The sequence below is a fragment of the Lampetra fluviatilis genome, chromosome 74 (genome assembly GCF_964198595.1).
Source record: "Lampetra fluviatilis chromosome 74, kcLamFluv1.1, whole genome shotgun sequence".
In the NCBI taxonomy this organism is placed as follows: domain Eukaryota; kingdom Metazoa; phylum Chordata; class Hyperoartia; order Petromyzontiformes; family Petromyzontidae; genus Lampetra; species Lampetra fluviatilis.
In genome coordinates, this window is record NC_136348.1 from 1,888,540 (window position 1) to 1,900,691 (window position 12,152).

The 12,152-nt window shown below is 53.5% G+C and overlaps 1 pseudogene; it reads right to left on the reverse strand.

The window, feature by feature from the left end:
- The window catches only part of LOC144953344 (uncharacterized), a 201,380-nt pseudogene that overhangs the window by 48,017 nt on the left and 141,211 nt on the right, over nt 1-12,152 (reverse strand).

The window sequence follows — 12,152 nt, forward strand, 5'->3', positions numbered from 1 at the left end:
TTAAACCACGTTGTTGATATGAATAAATAAACGGACACACATTTGTTAAAAAACGTTTTTATTCATCTGCAATCATTTTTAAGTCAAAACTCGAACCGAATGTATTATGTCCTATGTTCAAACAGTTACAATACAACGCAAACCATATCCGTTCCAGGAATACCAAAGCGTTAAAGTATCATTCCCCATTATTTCCTTATTAGTTCACCACATTTGTTCACTGTACATCTATGTTGAAGTCAAGGCCATATATCCAACGAACGCGTCATCAATGTACATCCTTAAATCGGTTATCTAAAGTCGATTAATACCAACCAAAAAAAGCTATATGCTTGAAAAAAACCCGTTAAAAATGTTGAGAAAAGATCTAACTAAAGATGCATTCCAACTTTAGCTCAACAGGAAGACTTAAACACTACAATATTGTCCGGAATTGAATCATATCACAACCACTGCTCATCACGCCACTTCGGCAAGTAATCCGATAACATTACAAACCACCATTGCGCACGTCATTAAACTCTCACAAAAACTGTAAAACTAACAAATATTACCTGACGTAATATTTGTTCAGTCATCCCTGACTCTCGGTTTGATCGTCGAGCCACTCCATTACATCCAGCCATCTCTCGGGATCCAACTGCATGGGATCGAAGGTGGAAACTTCTTCAGGACTCATTGCAGCACCTTGAATTTCAGCTTTTGATTTCAGTTTCCAATCATTGTGGACCTTCTGATGCCTGTTCATGGTTGATGTCCGTGCAAATGCCTTGCCACACACAGAGCACAGGAACGGCTTCTCGCCCGTGTGTGTTCTCTGGTGTCTCTGAAGATGTGATGACTGTGCAAATGCCTTCCCACACACAAGGCACAGGAATGGCTTCTCTCCCGTGTGTGTTCTCTGATGGTCTTGAAGAGTTGCCGAGTGTGCAAATGCCTTCCCACACACAGAACACAGGAATGGCTTCTCGCCCGTGTGTGTTCTCTGATGACTCTGAAGATGTGATGACTTTGCAAATGTCTTCCCACACACAGGGCACAGGAATGGCTTCTCGCCCGTGTGTGTTCTCTGATGAGTTTGAAGAGTTGATGTCCGTGCAAATGCCTTCCCACACACAGAGCACAGGAATGGCTTCTCGCCCGTGTGTGTTCTCTGATGAGTTTGAAGAGTTGATGTCCGTGCAAATGCCTTCCCACACACAGAGCACAGGAATGGCTTCTCGCCCGTGTGTGTTCTCTGATGAGTTTGAAGAGTTGATGAGTCTGCAAATGTCTTCCCACACACAGGGCACAGGAATGGCTTCTCGCCCGTGTGTGTTCTCTGGTGAGTTTGACGAGTTGATGCCCGTGCAAATGCCTCCCCACACGCAGAGCACAGGAATGGCTTCTCGCCCGTGTGTGTTCTCTGGTGAATCTGTAAATGTGATGATTGTGCAAATGTCTTCCCACACACAGGGCACAGGAATGGCTTCTCGCCCGTGTGTGTTCTCTGGTGACTCTGTAAATGTGATGGCCGTGAAAATGCCTTCCCACACACAGAGCAATTGAATGGCTTCTTGCATCCGTGTGCGTGGGGCTGTGGAGAGCGTCTCTGCTCCATGTGAGCGTAGTAACAGCAGCGGTGTTATCGAGTAAAAAGTACGCTATCGGCCGCAAGTATGTTTAGCGTTGAGTTTTGGATTTTGTTAACTGCTAAAACAAGAACGACACTCTAACCGAGATGCAAAAAAATCCCGTAAATGTGACGACAAACACGTTTAGGAGTTTATCCGCGAAAATAGACACTTACTTGGAGATTCACGGTATATCGATGTCTGGAACCCGTTTGAAGATGTCGCCACGAACTCTCCAAACGCAAAGTCGCCTCACTGTCGACACAGCAATTGTGCTCGCCAGGCTGCGTTGTCTCGCGGTTGAAGGGCGATCAGCAGAGCGACGAGTCGAGCGTCCAACCTCATCAAGTTCCCTCTCGAAATGGCATTGAGCTCTGCTTCTGAGCCGCCTTATAACTCCCCCCCTAGGATCCAATCCTTTGTCTTTCAGGATATTTGCATTCGATTGTTAATTTTGGAAGGTACAATCCGCATGTCTATTAACATACCGAAGAGTAATGTGCCCATTGTGCTTCATGCATGAATATGTAAGTGCATCTCAGTGTGTAATTGTGCGCTTATTTTGAATAAAAACTTTGTCCTCGATTTAAAGTGAATGCAGAGAAATTAGCATGTAACTTTAGAAACGGAAGAGAGCGGCCTTCTCGACGAGGGAGTGAAACCCAATAGGTAATATTATTTTTAAATCCTTTATATTAAGTTCACTTGCTTGCTTGCGCGCTTGCTTGCTTGCGCGCTTACGACCGTGCCAAAATGTTACACTTTTTATGAAAAAAAAATTGTATGTCATTACCAATTGCTTAATGGTGGCAAGCAATCATCTGACCCATAGGTGACAGCCATCTCAAGCCAGAGGACGAGAGGACTCTAGCCGCCACGCATATAAAGGATTTATAGTGAAAAACTTTGTTTTTACTGGTTAATTTTTTAAATCCTTTATATTAAGTTCACTTGCTTGCTTGCTTGCACACTTACGACCGTGCAAATCTTTCAGTCGATCTTTAACCCACTTCCCGTGATCCAATCGAGCTGACATTTTGCACACAGACTCGTTGTGCGTGACAATTTATTTTCGTTAATTTTATTTTTTCCAAAATTGTACACTTTTTAGGAAAAATAAATTAAATTTAATTACCAATTGCTTAATGGTGGCAGGCAATCATCTAACCCATAGGTGACAGCCATCTCAAGCCAGAGGACGAGAGGACTCTAGCCGCCACGCATATAAAGGATTTATAGTGAAAAACTTTGTTTTTACGGGTTAATTTTACAGCGTTACAATGGATAGGTTGTAGTTCATAGGTTATAATATTATGTTTCACTATGATAGAGCTTAACATGTGATCAAGGGCGTCAATCGGGTGAGTTTGATCAGAGGCTTTAATCAAAAGCGTCATCCCATCATGGAACACCATCTCCCTGCGTATATCACAGCAACAGAATCAACTACAGCAGCAACAACAGCAGCGACAACAACAGCAGCAACATCACATTTCGAGGGCGACGCAGCTACTTCCGATTCTGCTGCCCAGCTGTTAGTAGTCGGGACCTGCTCTCGCAGGACCCCACACGTCTTTGGAAATGATTGCGATGATCATGTCTGAGCTGAGAATTAAGTCACTCAAGATTACTTTGTTAAGGCAGGTTAGTGTCATCGGGGCTCTGTGAATATTACTCATGAATGAAATCACACTCCTGTATGATCGACATTGTACTAATTTTGGTTGATCGAGTAGAACAAGGCACGTGCCATGTCCAGACGAATTCTTATCAACAACAGTGTCCTTAAATATGATGCTAAAATAAATGTTAACACTGCATTAAACGTGCACCTCTTAACCCCTCCCTCGCATTTACGACTAACGATTTGCATTTGCACATAACATACATTCAAGCCCATTAAAATGCTAATACGACCATATTGTTATTCTAAAATTTGAATGATATTCTTGTCCTGTACCCCCCACAGTTCACATATCCGACCCCCGGTTCGATTGAACGGACAATTTACATACATGTGTAGTGGTGATACGCGCTGGGTGTATACGTCGTGTGCCAGCGCGTATGTACGGGTGTGTGTGTGGTGACGCGCGCTGACGGGGAGGAGCAGGCGTCAGTGCGCGGGTGGGGGTAGTGCTGCTGATTGGCTGTGTGCCGGTGACGCGCCCAGAGGGAGTGATCGGGTAGCAGCGCGGTGTGATTGGTCGGGGAGTGGAAACACGCGCTGAGCGGAACCGGATCGTAGAGATAGCGCGTGGGGATTGGGTAACTGAGGAGCGGTGCCGACGTTGAGGTCCGCATCCGCTCCGTCTCCCGGGAGGAAGAGGTATATAAGGTGATGCACAGAGGAGCAGGGGGCAGAAGTGGAACCATCTAAGAATGAAGACGAAGGTGCAGAGATAGAGCCCGGAGAGGAGAGTAATGGAGAGTAGAGGAGAGTAAGGTATAAGTGTGTAGCCAGAGAGAGAGAACGGTCTACACGAGCTGAGTAATGTATAGTGTGTAGCCAGAGAGAGAGAACGGTCTACACGAGCTGAGTAATGTATAGTGTGTAGCCAGAGAGAGAGAACGGTCTACACGAGCTGAGTGATGTATAGTGTGTAGCCAGAGAGAGAGAAAGGTCTACATGAGCCGAGTATGCATACGGTGTAGCCAGAGAGAGAGGAAGGTCTACACGAGCCGAGTATGCATACGGTGTAGCCAGAGAGAGAGATGCAAAGTCTACACGAGGTGAGTGGAGAGTGTAGCAGAGGCGCAGAGTCTACACGAGGCGAGAGAAGAGTGTAGCCGAGGCGCGGAGTCTACACGAGGCACAGAGAGCCAGCAGCACATAATCTAAGAGAGTCAAGAGAAGCTTAGGGTGAAGAAGAAGAGGTCACGAGTTGTACCGTTGTATGGTGACCGCATTGTGAAGAAGAGAGGCCACGCGTTGTATTGTTACAAGTCAAGATTTAATAAAAGAAGTGTGTTCCCGTCAAGGAGTTTCCTGCCGTCATTTTCCAATACTTCATCTGGCGTCAGAAGTGAAACGGGCTTCCAAGCATGGAGACAAGGAAGACCCGTAGGACCCACGGGATTGACCGCGAGGAAAACCTGGACGACTCGGGGCCGCTGGTGGCGGGGGGTGAGGAGGAGGACTTGCCCACGCTACAGGATCCGTCGACGGCGCCGGCCGAGCGACCGGGGACCGACGCCGGGCTTCGTGAGGCGCACTCCCGACTGGCGGAGCTGCTGCTCGCCGCCGCGTCCATCTTGGCGGAGATCAGCTCGTCGGGAGGAGCTGGGACGGTGGGGGACATTTTACAAGGTCGCCCCGCAGATTCCCGCCAAAACGAATGGGGGATTCCCGCCATTGCGCCTGGGCCTACTTTTGGCGGGAACGGCGAGCGCCACGTGGTGGTGGGTTCCCAAGCGCGCGCATCGACGTCATCAGCGCGCGAGGGGGTCCGCCATTTTACGTCTGCTGCTGGAGCCGCCATCTTACACACCGACGGAGAGGCGGAGAGGAACCACGAGGCGGATGACTTAATTTTTCAGCAGCGCCTGCCCACGTTGTCAGCCTTCAAGGCGGAAGGCGGAGACTGGGGCCAATTTCAGCGAAGGTTTTTGGCGCATCAAGAGATGTCAGCGTGGTCCGATGCTACGGCGCTGCGGGCATTGCCCGCCATGCTGGACGACGATGCGCTCGCGGCCTTCAGGGCTGCACGGAAGTCGGACCGCTCCACGCTGAAGGATGCGCTGGGTTTGTTGGCCAGGGTCTACGGACCTCCCTCTACGTGCCGCCATCAGTTCTACGCAAGACGGAAAGCGGCCACGGAGACCGCGCTGGCCTATCGCACGGCGTTGCTGGCTCTTGCTGATGCTGCATTCCCTCGGATGGACGAGGAGGGCCAAGACGCGATGGTTTTGGAGCAGCTGCTCAAGTTGGCGCAGGACCTGGGGGTCCCTATCAACACAGCTGACGAAATTGATATTTCTTCTTTGAGAGTCGCCACGAGTATTCAAGCGCACGAGGCCCTACAACGGAAGCAAGGCGTTGGTTGCAACGCTGCTGTCGTCGCAGCCCCGGGTTTGGTGGTCGCCGAACCCCAAGTCGTCAGCCCACGAGAGGAGGCGTTCGCCACGGGACGACCAGGGGACTGGAGGCCGGGGGCCCGGTCGCCTCTGCGATCGGGCCGAAAGTCGGAGCAACCAAGATCTACTCCGACCCTCGTCACGTGCTATAACTGCGGCCTCCGGGGCCACGTGGCGTCCGGGTGCCGCGCTCCGCGGCAGCGCGCCATGGGAGCTCGGCTGGACGACGACCGAGAGCCCAAGTCATCTCTACAATCCCCGGCAAGTCGAGGCACCTCACACGCTCGGCCTGTTTATTCGGCACACATGGGACGCCGCGTTGCGGCGGAGGAGGGCCGGTTAAGGTTCGGGGATTCGGTTCGGCGAGGGGGGTTCGGCCGGGACCAGGGAGACATTGAATGGGCGGAATTGGGGCATAGAATTGTGGCTGCTTCGGCGGGTTCGTCCGTTGTTACGGGATCTATTGATGGGGTTGAGATTAGGGTGTTAGTGGACACGGGGGCATCGGCAACTATTATATCGGACCTCATTTATAATATTCTTCCAGTCCAATGTCGTCCGCTGCTTCCAGTGGATGTGCCATTTTACGCCGCTAATGGGGGATCGTTGGGCATTATCGGTCAGGTTAGGGCGTCCATTTGCATTGGAGATATCAAATTGTCGGGACCCGTTTTCGTTTCGTCTTCTTTGGCAGTTCCGTGTCTTTTGGGCACTGATTTTTTGGCTAAAATGCCTATTAAAATTCTTATCGATCAACGATGCATTGAACTGCCATCGGGTCGCCGGATTTCATTTTTGACGGGCCCTACTGACATTCGGACGGCGTGCGCTACGATACAAGCGGTGGCGACGCAGACAGTGCAAGTGCCCCCGGGTTCACAGATGTTGATTCCCCTCCGGTTGCGGAAACCATGGGTGAGGGAGGTCTTCGGGACAAAGTATGCTTTTGGGTCCTTCTAACAAGGCTGTCGGGGGTCTGGATTTATCGGTGGCTCACACTTTGGTGCGGGCTGACAGGGATCCGTTTGTGATGGTTTTGAACGCGGGGTCGCGACCAGCTGTCATTCCGCAGGGCACCGTGCTGGCTCACGCGGCGCAGGTCCCTGTGGATGATGGGTTGGTTGCGCAGGTGGGCTCGAGCCCCGCGCGGAACGTTGAGCCAAGTGAAGACCTTGAGTGGGTCCATTCGCTATGTGCCGCCTCGGACGATTTGTCGGCGGCGCAGTTGGGTGCGCTGCGCGAGTTGCTCATTGAATTCTCTGATGTATTCAGTAAACATAAGTATGACATTGGGTGCACGGATTTGTTGCACCATCACATTGAAACGGGCGATGCGGCGCCGGTCAGGCTAAATCCCTTCCGACTGAGTCCCGTGGAGAAGGAACATGTTCAGTCGGCTGTTAACGATATGCTAGAAGCCGGTATTATTTCGCCCTCCTCTAGCCCGTGGAGAGCGCCTATTGTGCTGGTTAAGAAGCAGGACGGGTCCCTGCGATTCTGCGTTGATTTCCGTCGCCTGAATAAGATCTCTGTGGCTGACGCGTATCCGCTCCCCAGGATGGATGAGTCCCTCGATGCATTGTCTGGTGCGCGATATTTTTCGACTCTTGATTTGTTATCGGGGTTTTGGCAGTTGCCGCTCGACGAAGAGTCGAAACCTAAGACAGCATTTCGGACTCCAGGGGGGCTGTTCCAGTTTAACCGGTTACCCATGGGACTTCACTCCTCTCCAGCGACGTTTCAGCGACTTATGGAGCTGGTTTTGTCGGGCTTGCAGTGGGATACATGCTTGAGTTATATGGACGATGTCATTGTTTTCAGTAAAACGTTTGAAGAACACCTCCGGCGATTGAGAGGGGTGTTCTTGCGAATGCGATCGGCTAAGTTGAAATTTAAACCGGCCAAATGTCACCTCCTTCGTAGGTCGGTTAGATTCTTGGGTCACATTGTCGATTCTTCGGGGATCTCCACCGATCCCGCGAAGACGGATTGTGTCGGTTCGTGGCCGACACCTACGTCCGTTTCCGACGTGCGTAGTTTCATCGGGTTTGCTTCTTATTATCGGCGGTTCGTTGAGCACTTCGCCACTATTGCAAAACCCTTGCACGCTCTAACGGCGAAGGGAGTGAAGTTCAAATGGGGACCGGAGGAGGAGGCCGCGTTTCGCTCCCTCCGGGACGCCTTGGTGGGTGCCCCACCCTTGTGTTATCCCGATTTTGCCAGTCCCTTTTTGCTGGACACGGATGCTAGCAACACGGGCATTGGGGGGGTGCTATCCCAAGTCGTTGGGGGTGTCGAAAGAGTTGTCGCCTACGGTAGTAGGGTGTTGTCTCCGGCGGAGCAGCGCTACTGTGTCACCCGTCGCGAGCTGCTTGCCATTGTTTTTTTTGTGCAGCAGTTTAGGCCATATCTCTATGGTCGTCACTTTACAGTCCGAACGGACCACGCGGCGCTACAGTATTCATTGAGGGTCGCCCAGCCCTCGGGCCAGTTGTCGCGTTGGTTGGAAGTCCTCCAGGACTATCAGTTTACGACTACGTACCGTAAGGGGTTGCGACACACAAATGCCGATTGCTTGTCGCGGTTGTTGCCTTGTGATGAATGCGCGTGTTTGTCGGGATCGGCGCGCTGTAAACCGACGCTTGCGGGGGAGATGGGGGCACTGGCTGCGACAGCGGGCGCACCGATCGTGGATGATTCCACTGCCTCTCAGGGTCGGGACTCGCTGCTCTCGCTGTCGCTCAGCGAATGGGGCCGCCTCCAGATGGCGGACAGCTCGCTGCTAGCATTGCGCCGCAAGGTTGGGGGTCCCGAGGGGGACCAGGAGCGTACCGGCTCCTATGTACTTGAGCAGGGCGTGTTATTGAGATGGGACAGTTTGTCCCGGCGGAACGCACTCGTGGTGCCTTCCGCTGTGAGGGGGAGTGTTGTCTTGGCGGCACACGAACGCCTCTTGCACTTGGGAGTTAACAAGACGCTTGCCCTGCTTCAGCGTGACTATTACTGGCCGGGAATGGGAAGTGATGTGGTACATATTCTGAAGGGGTGCGTTGAGTGCGCCAGGCGTAAACCACCGCCCGTGGCAGCCAATCCACCGCTGCAATCTATTCAGGTCTCGCGTACCAACGAGCTCGTTGCACTCGATATTTTGGGGCCCTTCCCAGTCACGCCGAGAGGGAATAAATATTTGTTAGTGGGGGTCGAATACTTTACCCGATGGCCTATGGCGTGGCCTCTCGCTAACCAGTCGGCAGCGGCTGTGACGGATGCCTTCGTCCAGGGCTATGTCCTGGACAAGGGGGCTCCCGAACGCCTGCTGACCGACCAAGGTAAAAAAATTTCGAGTAAATTGTTGCAAGAGGTGTGCGATCTGTTGGGTACCAAGAAGGTGCGTACCTCCCCGTACCACCCGCAGACAGACGGGATGGTGGAGAGACTCCACAAAACTTTGACTTCCATGCTGTGCCAGCAGGTGTGCGAGGCACATGTAGATTGGGACCTGCAGGTCCCGGGAGTCCTTGCCGCGTATAGAATGGCCCCCCATGCAGCTACGGGGTTTTCCCCATTCTATTTAATGTACGGTCGGGAAGCTGACCCGCCAATGGAAACGCAACTTGGCCTGTCCGCTCCACGAACTAATTCTAATTTGGCAGAACATATTAAGTTTAATATTCACAAGCTGACAGAGGCGAGGGAGGCCGCACAGCTTAATTCGCGGGCTCGCCAAATTGCTAATGAACGGTTGCGGGCACGGAAGGTGTCCATGCACGAATGGAAACCAGGTGACAGGGCCTGGCTGCATTGCCCTCAGGCACCCTTGGCTACGTCGCCTAAATTGTTGAGACCGTGGAGGGGACCCGTGGAGGTCGTGCGCGTTGCACGGCCCCAGTGCGTTCAGATAAAGTGGGGGAAGCGCCGTTGGTACGTTCACCCCTCCCGACTGAAACCGTTCTCGCCTCCATATGGCCTCCCCTTGTGTCGTGATGGCCGGGCGTGTGACGTGACCGGCGACCCAGAGGGGGAAATGTCTCTGCCTGATCCACACGTATTTTCGCCTGATCTGCTCCCAGGTGTCTCGGAACTGACAGCTGCCGATCACCGGCGGCCGGATCTCCGCGGCGGGGCCGGCCCTTTCAGGCCCGTTCCGCGCCGTCTGGAGCAGCCGGAACCGCCGGACGGTCGTCAGTGTCCCGCCCCATACAACGGACCAGCCAGACGGACTCGCGCCAGGTCGTGCTACTTTGCATGACCTGCCTCGTGAGGAGTCGGGGCAGTTGGAGCGCCTCGTCACTGCGTGTAGTCGCAGGGACGTGGGGCGCGTTCGTTTTTTGGAATTTGCTCGTATCGTGTTATTGTTGACTTTTCGTGTTCATTGTCAATCTGTACATAGTTATTCTTGTTGTTGTTGTTGTTGTTGTTATGTTACGGGGCACACTCGGGGGGTTACGGGTTTTTTTTTGTTGGTTGTCGTTTTATCGTCGCGGTTGGTTGTTGTTAGCAGCCGGGCCGGCTGCGAGCTATGTGGGAGGGGGTGATGTAGTGGTGATACGCGCTGGGTGTATACGTCGTGTGCCAGCGCGTATGTACGGGTGTGTGTGTGGTGACGCGCGCTGACGGGGAGGAGCAGGCGTCAGTGCGCGGGTGGGGGTAGTGCTGCTGATTGGCTGTGTGCCGGTGACGCGCCCAGAGGGAGTGATCAGGTAGCAGCGCGGTGTGATTGGTCGGGGAGTGGAAACACGCGCTGAGCCGAACCGGATCGTAGAGATAGCGCGTGGGGATTTGCTAACTGAGGAGCGGTGCCGACGTTGAGGTCCGCATCCGCTCCGTCTCCCAGGAGGAAGAGGTATATAAGGTGATGCACAGAGGAGCAGGGGGCAGAAGTGGAACCATCTAAGAATGAAGACGAAGGTGCAGAGATAGAGCCCGGAGAGGAGAGTAATGGAGAGTAGAGGAGAGTAAGGTATAAGTGTGTAGCCAGAGAGAGAGAACGGTCTACACGAGCTGAGTAATGTATAGTGTGTAGCCAGAGAGAGAGAACGGTCTACACGAGCTGAGTAATGTATAGTGTGTAGCCAGAGAGAGAGAACGGTCTACACGAGCTGAGTGATGTATAGTGTGTAGCCAGAGAGAGAGGAAGGTCTACACGAGCCGAGTATGCATACGGTGTAGCCAGAGAGAGAGATGCAAAGTCTACACGAGGCGAGTGGAGAGTGTAGCAGAGGCGCAGAGTCTACACGAGGCGAGAGAAGAGTGTAGCCGAGGCGCGGAGTCTACACGAGGCACAGAGAGCCAGCAGCACAGAATCTAAGAGAGTCAAGAGAAGCGTAGGGTGAAGAAGAAGAGGTCACGAGTTGTACCGTTGTATGGTGACCGCATTGTGAAGAAGAGAGGCCACGCGTTGTATTGTTACAAGTCAAGATTTAATAAAAGAAGTGTGTTCCCGTCAAGGAGTTTCCTGCCGTCATTTTCCAATACTTCATCTGGCGTCAGAAGTGAAACGGGCTTCCAAGTATGGAGACAAGGAAGACCCGTAGGACCCACGGGATTGACCGCGAGGAAGACCTGGACGACTCGGGGCCGCTGGTGGCGGGGGGTGAGGAAGAGGACTTGCCCACGCTACAGGGTCCGTCGACGGCGCCGGCCGAGCGACCGGGGACCGACGCCGGGCTTCGTGAGGCGCACTCCCGACTGGCGGAGCTGCTGCTCGCCGCCGCGTCCATCTTGGCGGAGATCAGCTCGTCGGGAGGAGCGGGGACGGTGGGGGACATTTTACAAGGTCGCCCCGCAGATTCCCGCCAAAACGAATGGGGGATTCCCGCCATTGCGCCTGGGCCTACTTTTGGCGGGAACGGCGAGCGCCACGTGGTGGTGGGTTCCCAAGCGCGCGCATCGACGTCATCAGCGCGCGAGGGGGTCCGCCATCTTACGTCTGCTGCTGGAGCCGCCATCTTAGACACCGACGGACAGGCAGAGAGGAACCACGAGGCGGATGACTTCATTTTGCAGCAGCGCCTGCCCACGTTGTCAGCCTTCAAGGCTGAAGGCGGAGACTGGGGCCAATTTCAGCGAAGGTTTTTGGCGCATCAAGAGATGTCAGCGTGGTCCGATGCTACGGCGCTGCGGGCATTGCCCGCCATGCTGGACGACGATGCGCTCGCGGCCTTCAGGGCTGCACGGAAGTCGGACCGCTCCACGCTGAAGGATGCGCTGGGTTTGTTGGCCAGGGTCTACGGACCTCCCTCTACGTGCCGCCATCAGTTCTACGCAAGACGGAAAGCGGCCACGGAGACCGCGCTGGCCTATCGCACGGCGTTGCTGGCTCTTGCTGATGCTGCGTTCCCTCGGATGGACGAGGAGGGCCAAGACGCGATGGTTTTGGAGCAGCTGCTCAAGTTGGCGCAGGACCTGGGGGTCCCTATCAACACAGCTGACGAGATTGATATTTCTTCTTTGAGAGTCGCCACG